At 33.4% G+C, this 14,477-nt stretch overlaps 1 protein-coding gene across 1 annotated transcript in view; it reads left to right on the forward strand.

The window, feature by feature from the left end:
* Positions 1 to 14,477, forward strand: part of FBXO8 (F-box protein 8) — a 42,567-nt gene that overhangs the window by 1,571 nt on the left and 26,519 nt on the right. The gene's annotated exons all lie outside the window — the stretch shown is intronic.

The raw sequence follows: 14,477 nt of genomic DNA on the forward strand, positions 1-14,477 counted from the left end.
TATTACTGCAAGGTGAAGCTAATTTATGTTTTCCATTTTAGCTTTTCTTCATTTAATATTTGGAGTTTGTTAACCACATATTTGAGGTAGAAGAGTTCCCCTCCCCCTAAGAAAATGGTTTACAAAATTGAGCAAAATGAAGAATAAATTTTATTCTATTTTTCTGGTTGAGTAGGAAGCGTCCCATTTTTATCCAGTTAACTTGACAATTTGTCTGATGAGATATTGTATTAGTTATCTATTGCTAAGTAACAAATTGTTCCAAAATTTAACAGCTTAAAATCACAAACATTATTTCAAAGTTTCTGTGGGTCAGAAATTCGGGCACAGCTTAGCAGAGCACCTCTGACTGGTGGTCAAGCTGTATCTGGAGGGCTGAGATCTCACCTGAAGACTCCATTGAGAGGTAGAAGAATCCACTTTCAAGCGCACTCACCTGTGTTGGCAGGCCTATGTTCTCCTGCCAGGAAATCCTTCATGGATTTCCCCATAGGGCGGCCTCACAATATGGCAGCTGGCTTCCCCTGAGGTGAGCTATCCAAGAGAGAGCACTCAAGACTCTTTTGTAACTCTATCTCAGAAGTGGTATCCCTTCACTACTGCCATATTGTATTTGTTAGAAGTGAGTCAGTAAGTCCAACTCAAAATCATTGTAGAGAGGATTACATAAGGATGCAAGAGTCTTTGAGAGCCATCTTAGAGGCTGCCTAACAAAGATACCCTGGCTGATAACTTTTAGGAGTTAGTAGGTGGGAATAACTGAGTAAAAATGCAGTCAGACAAGGAGAAATGCCAAACTGTAAAAAATAAACTTGTTCAAGCCATATCTCTCTTGGAAAAGTTTTTTGTGTCATCTAATTATCTGAAGAGAGGCTTAGTATTTTGCTTGAGAAACTTTGCCTGAGGGAATGATGTGTGTGAGAGGAATGTTTGTGATTTTTAGGGTCGACATGAGCAGAGCATATCACAGGTGGAGATTTGTATTCTTTACCCATTGCTGTTTTATATGGTTGAAATTGTATCAAAACAGACATGAGCAAAGATAGCTTTTAAGGGGAAAAGAAGTTAGGAAAGAGTAGAGGAAAGCCTTCCAGTGTAGAAAGAATGCAGGTGAGTGGCAGTCTTTATGATGGTACGAGATCAAATAGGGAAGGGAGAGGTGTATCTTAACAATAGAAATGTGTCTTGGATGTCTGTTTTTAAACATTATTAGGTGGCAGGTACCACCTTTTTCAGCATTACCTGGATACACATTACCAGCACAACTTTTGTCAATGAACCATATAAATTTATCGGAAATTAAAGGTATAGGCTTCAGGGATTTTTTTTGTTTGTTTTTTGTTTCTGTGTGTGTGTGTGTGTGTGTGTGTGTGTGTGAGAGAGAGAGAGAGAGAGAGAGAGACAGACAGACAGACAGACAGACAGACACTATTTGGCTGTGACCCATTGTAAAATTGCCTGTTTCCAGGCTTGAAAGATGTTGTAAATCCTTATCTGTTAGCAAAATATTCAAGTTTATTTTTTATACCTCAGGGGCTTAATACCAGCCTCATTGTGTCAATTCTCAGAATGTAAATTTGGCTTTTAAATTGAGGCTCCTTATCAGCTTAACATACTTCATTTATAGTTGTTTTGGGCCCTTAGATATCTGCAAAATTTTAAACAGATGCTTGCGAAAATTACACAGTTGAAATACTTCCATCCACAAAATATCTTATGATAATAACTTATAGATAAGCTAAAAAAACATGCATTGAAATGTATTGTATATGATCAGTTTAATAAGTAATGTTTTGTGTGTTTATTGTGCTTTTGTGTTGATTAAAACATTGAATTGCCAAGAGATGATCTTTCCTTTGATCACAGTAGATTGAAATTAGTCATTCCAATTTATGATTTTATAGTTCATTGCTTAAGCAACTGCTATGTACAGCTATCTATTTTTTTCCTCTATCTTGATTCAAATTTGGAAACTTAGGCTAATTCCTTAGCTGGCCTGTGACAATGTATCAAAATCATTAATACTGAAAGTCTATGAAATATATATCTTAACTCATGATGTTTTTCATTGAATTATTTTACTTAATGTTTTAAAAAAAATGAATGAAATACATTTACTTCTAGAAATTTGTGTTTGCTATATCTTTATTTTTTCTCATAATTTTGTTACTCTGACAAATTTATGACATAGAGTCTACAATAAAACTAAAACATCCTGATTTGAATACATTTATATCATATTAGGGGCAAGTACTTTTGTGGTGTAGAGATGCAAAAAAATACTGTGGTTTCAAGTTTAAACAGCAGATTTAGGGAGTTTAGCTCTGTGATCAGCAGTTTGTATGTTCTTCAAGAATAGATTGCATAGCATTTCATAAGCTATTTGAAAGAAGGAACAGGATTTTAGCAAGTGAGCCATGCTTGGAGAGCCCCTATCTGCTCATACTGAGTAGTGGTTTATAGAAGTCATGAACATGGGGAAAAGGAGAGATGGAAAGGACAGATGCTAAATACAGACAGACACACACACACACACACACACACACACACATCCATCTCCATCACCTCTTCATTTTACTTTTATTTTAAAAATTGTTTCTCATTTTATTTTTATAGAATCATAGAATTTTATAGTTTAAAGAGACCCTAGAGATCAACTTCAAAACCCTTATATTACAGGTAAGGAAACAGACTTCAAAATTTGAATGATTCGACCAATATTCACAACTAGTTAAAGTGGGAGCCTGAATCAAATCCATATTTTGTGTAGATCCTTTTTCATTATTATATGTTTTCTCATCTCATTTATGATTTTCCTCCTATTTTGAGCTGCCCTGCCCTCGATATTTGTTTATTTTAATACCTTGTTTTATGTGTATAAAAGCAGTTAAGTGAGAATTACAATTTTTGTTTTCTTTTGTTTTTGAATTCCACAACTCTCATAGGAATGGCCATTGTGGTTAGTGGGCATGGAGTGTGGTATGACCCCGAGGAGGGGAGTTTGGATATGCTGCCATGGCAGCTGCTGATTATAATTAGGCTGAGTAAATAGTGCAGTTAAGTAAGAACCAGCGTAATTAAAAGTAATGCAGATGAGAAGTATGATAAATTTTTTATTGAAAAGTTAAAACAGACTGGAACATTTCTTGCAAAAGAAATTAAAGAAATTAAATAAGTGAAATTAAATAGGCCCAGAATTCTGAGCTGTTACATTTAAACAACTTATCTTAATTTTTATATTTGTTTAAATTCAAGAACAGGAAAAAAACTTTCAGAAAACAAAGTAATATTGTAAATCTTTGTGAATTAAAAAAAAGTACAAATGGTATGCCTTTTAGTAACAAAAACTGCTCTTGCAGGAACAGATCTTTAAATTTAATGAGTGGGTTTTTTTTTATGTGTTTAATGTACCCTGTGACCTCTTTGTACTGAGCTATTTCCCTTTTCTCCTTAGAAAGAGCTCCTTGTGGACTTACCCTTCCTTCATTTCTCTACAGTTGTTGCCTTTCAATTTTAGAGGTGTGATTGGTTATCAGGTTTTTTCTTTTAATTCCTTTCCTTTTTTTTTTTTTTTTTAATTCCCTACTCACTCTCTTCTAAACTACTTTGGTGGTCTGTTCTTTTGGAAGTAGAGAAATAAATGCTGGGGTGCCAGATTGATTCTAAATGTCTCATAGAAAATGTTTTCTCACAGAATCTCCATGTTCTTATGCTGTTGAGTAATATCACATGATATCACTTAAAGATTTTTAAAACCTAAAATAACCAAAGATCCAGTTGTTACTTTCTACTAGGAAAACATTGAAAATTTCCAGAAAGATATAAATAAGTGACTATCCTCATCTTGAAGTCTTAATAGAAATTGTGTTTTAGAGATAACTCTTGGTACACACTTTAGATCTTTATCTGAGATAGAAAATTTCTTATTTATAAATTCCACTATTTAGACGTTTAAGAAATATTGAAGAAAACTAACCATTTATAATGAGTATTTATAAACAAGATTATTTGTGGCAAGCATCATAAGCCAGTGATTTCACCCCGTTTGCTCAGGAAGAGACTTAGGGATTCAGTTCGCTTCAAACAGAAGTACTTAAAGCAAAGTACTTTTCTGTGACCTCTGGATTTCTTTGTGTTCTTCCCATCTTCCACTGTTATTCTCCACCTGAATAGTATATAAACCATTATTTATTACTTGTAGTTGTCTCCACAGCATGTGCTATTTGAATGTTTAGTGCCGTGGAATTACTAAAAGCATTAATTAGTACAGTTACCTTTTTCTTATAGAATAGCGCTTTATTTGATGTTTAACTGTTACAAAGAGATATTTGATATTAAGCTACTTAATAGTTTAAAGATAGGCTTTGTATTAGATATACCAACAGCTATTAATGAAATTATTTGTTATTCTTTTGTAGAAATACTCTTTTGAAAAAAGACAATACATTACAAATACAGTTAAAAACACTATCCCTTTTAGAAATACAGCCATCTACTGGAAGTAAATAGAAAAATATTATTGTTCTTAAAAACTTTAATAAATTAGTAACTCATATAGTTGATGGTAATTAATCTAATTTGCACTGCCTTCTAAGTAGAAGTTCATTTATGCTGTTATAACAAATTCTTTTAAGCTAAAACTTTACTTCTTTTTTTTAAAAAAAATGAGAAAGTACATCTGAAATCACGACAGAAAGTACGTATAGCTGTTTCTCAGATTGCATTAGAAAAAAAGAAAGTGAGGTAGAATTGACATACTGCTTTACCAATTAAAAGATGTTCTTATATGTGTTTTCTTAGTTAAGGCTCATAGCAAGCCTATAAAATAGATAGTGAATTATACCATTTTATAGGAAACAGAAGTTTAGAAACCTTGCTTGAAGTATTTAAGATCATACAGCATGTAACATAATTGAAGCTCCAACTTTAAATTCACCCTCCAGAGTAAAAAACCTCTACACAACATTCTTCTCAAATGTGCACCAATATCTTATTTCAATTGTTAAGCTATGTTATATATTTTTAAATCTCTCCTAGAAAAAAATATGTATAGCATTTCACTCTAGATTACTCTGATATTCAAAGCTAAAAGAATGCCTAAAATAGATAACAGGATAGCACATTACACTCATTAAAAAAAAAAAAGGAAGAAAGAAAAAGAAAAAAGAAAACCTCTACACATTTCTCTCAGTCATGCATTAGCATATCAATAGTGATTAAAAATGATGGTAGTACTTAAAGCCAAAATGGTATATCTCTTATCACTGACTGATGACTAAATACTTGACCTTATTTGTCAAGCTTTGTTTTTATAGATAGTGTATCAATCTAAGCAAAGTTAGTTTCTACTTACTTTATATATTTACTAGTTACTTTTTTCTCCTAGCAAAGGTAATTGGTATCTCTCCAAATTTCATAGATCTTAAATTAATGAAATCTAGAACCAGGATTATGACGACTCAGGTATTTAAATCCAAAATAATCATGGGTACTCTGAAATGGAAGAACCAAAGTAAGAGTTATCATTTCAAAAGGGTTAAGGGGTGGCTACAAAACTACCTCTTCTTGTAAACTACCTACTATGGTTCTAAGTTCTCTAAGTCCCATTGGATAAGAATTATCCATCATTTTACTGATGAGGAAAATGAGGACCACAGGCTCATCATATTCTGTGTTGGAGTTTAAACTGGATCTTTTTTTCACATCAAAGCCTATGTGTTTTCTATGAGAACAGTAGTAGCTTGAGAGAGAAGCTTCAGCTGGGAACAAGAATGGAGGTAAATAAGCAGTGACAGAGGTAAAAGATGTGAGCCAGTGATGAAGAAACATGGTAGACTATTGCTGTTGCCATGTAGGTCCAAACAGCTTGGGGCATGTGGTTTGGTGGTTAAGAATAAAAGCTTTGGACTCAGACCTGAGTTTGAATCCTTGCCAGGTTACTTCTCTGGGTCACTGTTTTCTCAACTATAAAATTAGAATAATAATATCTACCTCTTAGAGTTATTGGGAGGATTAAAATGAGATATACATAAAAACTTTCAGAGTTCTTGGCACAGAGTAAAAAATAGTGGTTTATAGTACTAAAACAATATTGTTTAATACTTATGTTATTAGATGGTATGTAAATAAATATTATGTACATAATATTATGTACAAAAGGAGGGAACACAGCCAGGAATTCCAAGCCTTAGTCTACACACACACACACACACACACACACACACACACACACACACAGAGTTAGTCAGAGGGGTGTTTTTTCTACTTTCTTTAAAACTTTTTTTCCATCCTTTAAAATAAAAATTTCTATCAAAAATGGCAAAAATAATTCTTACTATTTTGATGTTTTCCTTGACAGGGGTCTCCTACTACTTTTAAGCCATGATGCTGAGCATTTATATCCTGTTATTGGTTTTCAGTCTGTATGACACTAAGCCCTTGGGCAGTAATTCTTAAACTAAGTACACATTAAATTCAAAAGAGTTTTTTCAAATATATTACCTGGATCCCACAACCAGGAGATGTTTGTTTACAGAAAGGTTTTAAGATGAATTAAAAACAGTTTTCAACATTGCTGTATCATTTTCTCTATACAGAGATAGACGTTAAACTGTTGTTCTGAACCATTTGAGAGCCTTAACACTAAAGTGTGTTTCCTAAGAACAAAAATATACTCTTACATAGCCACTGTACAATGATCAAATTCAGGAAATTTAACACTGATGCAATATTTTTATCCACTCTTCAGCCTATATGTCTACTTTTTCAATTATCTCGTGTCCTTTATAGCAATTTTTTATTTCCTGTGTAAGACCCAGCCCACATATTGCAGCTAAATGTCATGTTTTTTAGTGTCCTAATCTGGAACTGTTCCTCGGCCTTTCTTTGGCTTTCCAGCTTTGGCATTTTTGAAGAAGAAAAATTCTGTCATTTTGCAGACTTCATTTGGGTTTCTCTGATATTCCTCATTATTAGATTAAGGTTATACATTTCTTGCCTGGAATACCGTATAATTGATGTTGTAGCCTCAGAGTATCATGCCCAGAGGCTCACAATGTCCATTTGTGTATTATAGATAAATGTTAAATTTGATCAAATGCAGCCTGATTCCTTAATTTCTTTTTGTAATTAATGACTAATATGTGGGGAGATACTTTGAGATTATAAATACCCCATTCTTTATCAAACTCAACTCCACATCCATTGATAATTCTTGCCTGAATTATTTTTTCTATGTTGTCAAATGATTTTTCTGACTCTATTATTTTAGCTTTATTTGTCAGCATTTTACTGTAAGGGAGAGCTTTCCTTCTTCATTTATATATGTATTCATTGATCATCAACGTAGACTCATGGATTCTATTTTTGTATAATGGATTATAATCCATTACCGTTCTTATTTTTATTTTGATGCCCAAATTGTCCCATGTTTGGCCAATAGGAAAGTCTTCAAATTAGCTCCTATTGTTCCTTTTAACATTATCCCATTGCTTTTGTTTTGTTTTGATTTGATTTTAGCTCACTGGACATTCATAATCCATATTTAAGAAACACTGCCTTAGGAGTTTCCCGGTAGCCCTTAAGGGGGTCCCAAGTGGACTGGGAGAAAGATGTACTTTTTACCATATTCATATATAGCAGAGCTTCAGTGGGTTCCTAGTCGAGGCAAACTCTCAAAATATGTAATATGTACAGTATATGATTTGTAACTATGTCTATTAGATTAAAATTAAAGTTAATTTTACTGAAGAGTCACTGGATAAAATCGGGAAAAAATAAACCAAGTGATTGTTATGTTAGTGTTTCAGCCATATTTTAATGATTGCACATTGGATCTTTGAGACAATAAAAAGCTGATTTGTAAATGTATGCATCTGTATAAGGGTGCCCTTGCTTTTGAGTGATTGGTCTGATAGCCATTATGCTGAGCCACATGTAAATACTAATAGGAAAGGAAGGGAGTCTTTTCTCTAGGACCATTCAATTTCTTTAGTGAAAATGCTTCTTCATTTTACCTTGGTAAGAAAAGGGGTTGAAGTAGATGTCGAAACATTCTAGACCTGTGTAGGGGGATAGGTTGTGATCTATTGTTCCATATATGCATATTTAATTCAATTCTCACAAAAACTGTAAAGGGGAATTTTTTTCCTTATTGTGTAAGTAAGGAAACAGTGACCCAGAGAAGTTAATCCGCCGATTTTTGTTCCTCATTTTACTCTGTTACTCCCATACTTATACTGTGTTTTGGACCCCCAAAAGCCTGTTGAGGTTCTGCAGGGTAGATAAGCTTCTGCTTCTCTCTCTGCGCTGTTCCAGACCACCCCCTTCCTCTTCAATAGGAACCACCCCTCCTTCCACTTAATGTGGTACAGAAATCTGTGGAACTCTCATGCCCACTCAACATCCTGTTTTCTTTCTCTTACAGGCTTATTTCTACCTTTCTTATTCCTTGTCTCTCATTTTAATAGGAGGGGAAGGTAATAAATATATGTGCTCCATCTTACATCTTTACCAAGAAACCAAGAGTTGACTATAGAAGATTTTTCCAAAAGTGGGTTAGAACATCCTTCTTCTATTTACTGTCCCATTGCTATCTTATGTCATAAATCATATTAATGAGATATATTTATCTTGGTCTTGGCTTAAAACCTATTCCTAAAACTATGTTAGCACTAATCAAAATAATTTTAGAGTTCAGAATGTTAAAATTATGCTATGTAATACCAAAAGAGCTTTTTTAGAAGGGAAAACACCAATGATGCATAATAACCCTGTGTGTAACCCAAAATGTTGACAGGAAGGGGTACAACAGATCATTTAAAAGTGATAGTGGCTGTTTACTCCATGAGTGGATCTTATCTAAGTAAGAAGCTTTATGTACTCTTCTTGGTAAATATTTTTCAAAGACTTTATTTGTGAAAAATGCTGGAATCTTCCTAAAATCATGTTAATTTATATTTATGTCATCCTAGTTAATGGGCCATAGCAGCTTAGGACTTCAGGAACAGAAAGTTAAATTTGAAATGTAAGAGATGATAACAAACACCACAATATGAAATTTATATACATGAGATTAAAATAAAACATCCATCTACTTTTCAGCTGATGTGGCACATTTATGTGCAGTACCACTGAGTATTCAAGGTCACTCAGTTTGGTGACCAATCCCTGTTCAATAGCCATTAGCGCCAGGCTTTTGAATCTCTTGTCCACTATGGAGTGCATTGATGGGTAGTGTAAAACTGAGCATGAATATTTGGCTCTTAAATCAAACAGTATATAAAAGCTCTGAGACAAAGACAGCATTGTTTGACCACTGTATTAAAATGATCAGGATTACATAACATTGATAGTCATGTTTGCATAATTCTAGGAAAAGGTAAATTCTTGAATAATATTCATTTGCCTATTTGGTCATTGCTTCATTTGATAATTCATCCAATTTAAAAAGGTGTTCTGGTTGTATCATATTTTCATATTTGCATTAACCATTTCCTGTGAAGAATTTAAACCTACTGAAGAGTATCTAAATCGTTGTTTATAGTATTGATTTTATTACCATTCTGAAAAATGAGAAAATACAGTATCCTAATTACCTTGAATTTTTTCCATAATTTTTTTTCTCCTCTGAAAGGAAGAATTTCAAGTTTGAAATCTTCCAGAGAATTTTTTGTTAGTATAATTTCTCCTCCGTAACCTAAGTAATTATGAAATTGTTGCTTATTTCCATTAAATGATAAATAATGGAGTACTGTTTTTACTTTTGGAGACCAAGAGAAAATATCTTTGGTTTTATTTTAAAACTCTAGAATTTCATAGAGACTCTGAACATAAAGAAACTTCAAATAAATTCAAAATTTGAAGAAAATGCATAGGACATGTTGAATTATATTAATTTATAGTTCTCATTACTTGTAGATTTTGTATTTGTGAGTTTGCCTATTCACTGAATTTTATTTTTTTATCCTCAAATCCATATCCGTGGCACTTTTCCAGTTATTCTTGGATATGTGCAGAGCTGCAAAAAATTTGCATCTGTGGAGGCGCACATTCCCAGCCAAGTTTGAACAAGGCAATGCTCTGCCTTCTTGTTTTATTCAATAGTTCTTCTCCTTTTGTAAACAAGTCTTTTTAGTGGTCTATTTAGTGCCATATTTTTTCCATTTGTGCTGTTCGTTGATGATTTTGTGATTTAAAATGTCCCCCAAGCATAGTCCCAAAGAGGTTCCTAAGTGCAAGAAGGCTGTGATGGTGCTTTATAGAGAAATACCTATGCTCCATAAGCTTCTTTCAGGATTGGTGGGTTCTGTATTACTGAATCAACAGACGCACACATAAAATAAGGTTATGTATTGATCAGCCGGCAAATCTGTTCTGTCCAGAGGCTCCCAGGAACCTGACCCTGTGTTTCCCTTAGGGGCAATAGTTCAGTATTTGCTAATTCAGTGTTTGCAGACTTTATAGAACTATAAGAATTCACTCTGTTTCTTTTATTTGTACATGAAATAGATTATGTTCTTATAAGAATAACGTTTCCAAGAAATAAATACCTATTTCCTCGACCTATTTTGAGTGAACAAATAAATTATCAGCAGTGGATTCATCACAACTATTTATTTCAAATACAAAATCTTCTTTTGTGTTTATTTTTTTTTCAGTTTGAAACTTTTTGCCTATTCAGTGATTCCACTCTGTAGCTTAATTTTTTTACCAAATAACTGGCACAAATGACAGACTTCAAGAATTTAAAGCTATGCAAGTACCCAGCATCAAATTGCATCATATTTTATATCTTTCTTAGAGCCAGATGTTGACAGCTTCCTAATGATAACACAAGGACCGCTTCTTGCCATTTCTGTTGGTTGGCACTATCGTAAAACATGCTGACTTTTGAAATTTTTCTGTGAAATGTAGCACAGGATTTTTTGTTTTTTACGGTTTTTTTTTTAATTTGGTCATTGATATAAAAGAATTGCATTTATGAGAAAAAAATAATCATGGCTAAAAAATCAGATCACTATAGGAGATGAAGTATTACAATATGTATTACAAGCCTTACAAAGCTATACAAGTATCCACATGAACAAATGAGTTTATTTGGCAGGCAGAACATCAGGACAATTGAAGTATCATTAAATATGTTTTACCAAAGTGCTCACGACTTTCACTTTTTGAAAATATTATTTTGTCAAAACAAATTAATAGATAACATTTTATTGATTATTAGCTGTGGAATTAAACTTTATATGCATGATCTCATTTAATACAACAGCGTTTTGAGCTATCAGTATTATTATTTTCCACATTACATGTGAAAAAACTAAAACGTAGAATAGTCACATAAATTCCCAAGGTCCTGTAAGTAATAACCAGTGGAGTGAGGATTTCACCTCCAGTCTGTTCACTTTCAGAGTCCACAACACTACTGCCTCCATGACTTGCTTCACAATGTCTGCAATGGATTTCATGTCCTTTTGAGAGTTTTATCACTTTTCTGACAGTTCCACTCACATTCCACATCCTTGTACCCTAAGGAAGATTGGGAGTGGGTGGAACCCTATAGATACCCTTTCCTTTCTCCAAAGGATAAACTTATGATATTAATCTTCCTCAAGTGGTTTATCCTACTTTGTTCTTGCCCAGTATCAACAACTGCTTTAAATGGAAAATGGAGTCGCAAAAGGGCAATTTGCAGTATTATTTAACAGTAGGAGAGTAGAAAATGCAGTTTTCTTTGTCTGAATTATATGTATATGAGCCTGGACTTCCACCCTCCCCATCAAGGTTTTGTTTTGTTTTTTCTTTAAGAACCAGCTGCTGGCTTTACCTCTTTCTACCTGCTGGATGCTTTCTGAATCACATTCAGCACTCAATTTAAGTGATCCCCATTAAAGTCCAGAGCCTAGGGAAATCACCCTGAATCTGTGTTCCCTAGCAACACTCCTGAGAGTAACAACTGCTTAACCATATGCCACTAGAAAGATGCTGTAGGGGAAATACACAGGAATTGATATTAAATGCCTTAAATCTTGAGATTTCAAATACCATAGTTACCATGCATGTTTCATTATTTACCTTTAGTGGTGCTAAAGCAAAAGAGAAGAATAAGTGTGAGTATCTAAAATGACAACTGATAGGCTAGATGAGCTTAGCAATGTGATTTCTAGATATTTTCTTGCTGAGATAAACACAGAAATAGCCATGACGAAATAAAATACCTTTCTTTATGATTGCGAGTTTTAAAATATTAAATTTGTATCAAAATCAAATTGCACACATATTGTAATATGATGTGGCATACTTAAACATTCAGCAAACTTAAAAATCCTTACAAATTTTTGTGGATGCTCTATATTTTTTCTGTGTTAATTATATTATTCTCTCTGTTGTTTTGCCTTTTTTCAGAATGTCATTTAATTAAAATCACATTATGTAGCCTTTTCAGATTGGCTTCTTTCACTTAGTAATATGCATTTAAATTTCTTTCATGTTTCTTTATGGCTTGATAGCTCATTTCCATTTAGTGCTAAATATTTCATTTTCTGGATGTACCACAGTTTTATCTATGCTCCTACTGAAGAACATCTTAGTTGCTTATAAGTTTGAGTACTTATGACTAAAACTGCTGTAAACACTCACGTGCAGGGACATAAATTTTCAGCTTATTTAGGAAAATACAAAGGAGTATCAATGCTGGATCATATGGTAAAGGCATGTTTAGTTTTGTGAGAAACTGCCAAACTGTCTTCCAAAGTGACTGTGCCGTTTTGCATTCCCACATCCTTGCCAGCATTTGGCGTTGTCAGTTGTTTGGATTTCAGTCATTCTAATAGTAGTATCTCATTGTTGTTTTAATTTGTGATTGCCTAATAACATGTGAGATTGAGCATCGTTTCATATGTGTATTTGCTATCTGTATGTGTGGTGAAGCATCTCTAGAGATCTTGCTCATTTTTTAAGTGGGTAATTTGGATTGGGGTTTTTTTTGCTGTTGAGTTTTAAGAGTTTGCTTGTTTATTTTGGATACCAGTCCTTTGTCAGATAAGTGTTTTGCAAAGATTTTCTCCCAGTTTGTGGCTTGTCTTTTTATTATCTTAAGATTCTGTATTTAAAAAATAATTATTATAGCTTAACCACAAATTTACAAACTGCTACCATTGTTGTGTTGTAGGGAGGAAAGGTTATCTTTTGTGGTTTCTTTACAAAAACAAATTTCCCCACATTTAAAAATCATTAATATATTTATTTTCTGTGAATCCCCATCCCTTTACAGCTTAAGTTTCTATAACTCTAAGCAGTTCATTATAAGGAAGAAGAGTGAAAAATTATTTTGGACTCTTTTTTTCTGTTTTGATCAACAAGTGACCATTATAGTGACAGTTATCCAAATAATAGCCAGTAGCTCAGGGAGGCATGTGAATCATACCTTTATAGATATTGAAAAAAATAATCTTTCACATTCTTTGAAGTTCTACTTAATTTTCAAATTGTTCCTAATAATTTTCAAAATTTCTGGTGACCAGTGGGTTTTGTTTCTTGTTTGTGTTTCTGTTGGTCCTTATTGTAAACAGCTACTTAAAACAATCCCATATTTTAAGGTCAGGTTATGCTATGAAATTTAGTTTGATGATTTTATACAAAAAATCACTTTTTCTCCAAATTTTTGAGATACACACACGTTAGTAGCCAACTTGGGTTTATGAAAAAAGAATATTTTGTTTGGAAAAGAGGTCATGAAAGTAATTATTTATATTAGTTAAAAGCTCTTTCTGATTTCATTTTTCTCAATGAATTTATTTGCCCAGGAAAAGTTACTTATTTTAAAGCCAAGATCAAATAGGAAGTCTAGGCCAGTAGTTTTCTCTATATATCATCTACGAGGAAGTCCAAGATTTGTAAAAGAGAAAGAAATGTGGAGCTGCTCTGGTTGGAGGTCACATGGATGGAGGAGGAGGAGACTGGATGGAGCAGAGCTTGCTCCTTCTCCTGCCTTTTCTCAGGGACCTCTGAGGCATCTGGAAGGCTACATGGAGAAGAACTGGAAAATTCGTCTAAATTATGATTTTTATTTAAAGTAACGACAAAACCAAATAGTCATTACTGAGCTATTAATCATGGAGTTCTAGGTGTCTAATTTATAAGGTTTCTGAATTAGACTTCAGGGCCTATGTTACGTTTTATTACAGTCTACAACATGAGTGTAGACTGGCAAGAATTAAACTAAAAGCCTGTTTCACAGCTGTTATGCATCTGGGAGTTGGGTTAAAAGGAGCTAGCTTAGCTTAGCCTGAGTTGTGATAAAAAGCAGGATCTAGAGGCCTTTTAAATCAAGTCCTGTGCTCTGATCAGAGCTCTAGTTAATACTAGCCCATAAGTCCACATAATTATAATTTGTAAGAGTCTTTAGGACATCAGTAACTTTTAAATCTCACCATGTGAAAAATGATTATGTCACCTGTGGACTTTTAAAGTAGTTA

This window comes from Hipposideros armiger, unplaced genomic scaffold (assembly GCF_001890085.2).
Source record: "Hipposideros armiger isolate ML-2016 unplaced genomic scaffold, ASM189008v1 scaffold_27, whole genome shotgun sequence".
Classification (NCBI taxonomy): Eukaryota; Metazoa; Chordata; class Mammalia; order Chiroptera; family Hipposideridae; genus Hipposideros; species Hipposideros armiger.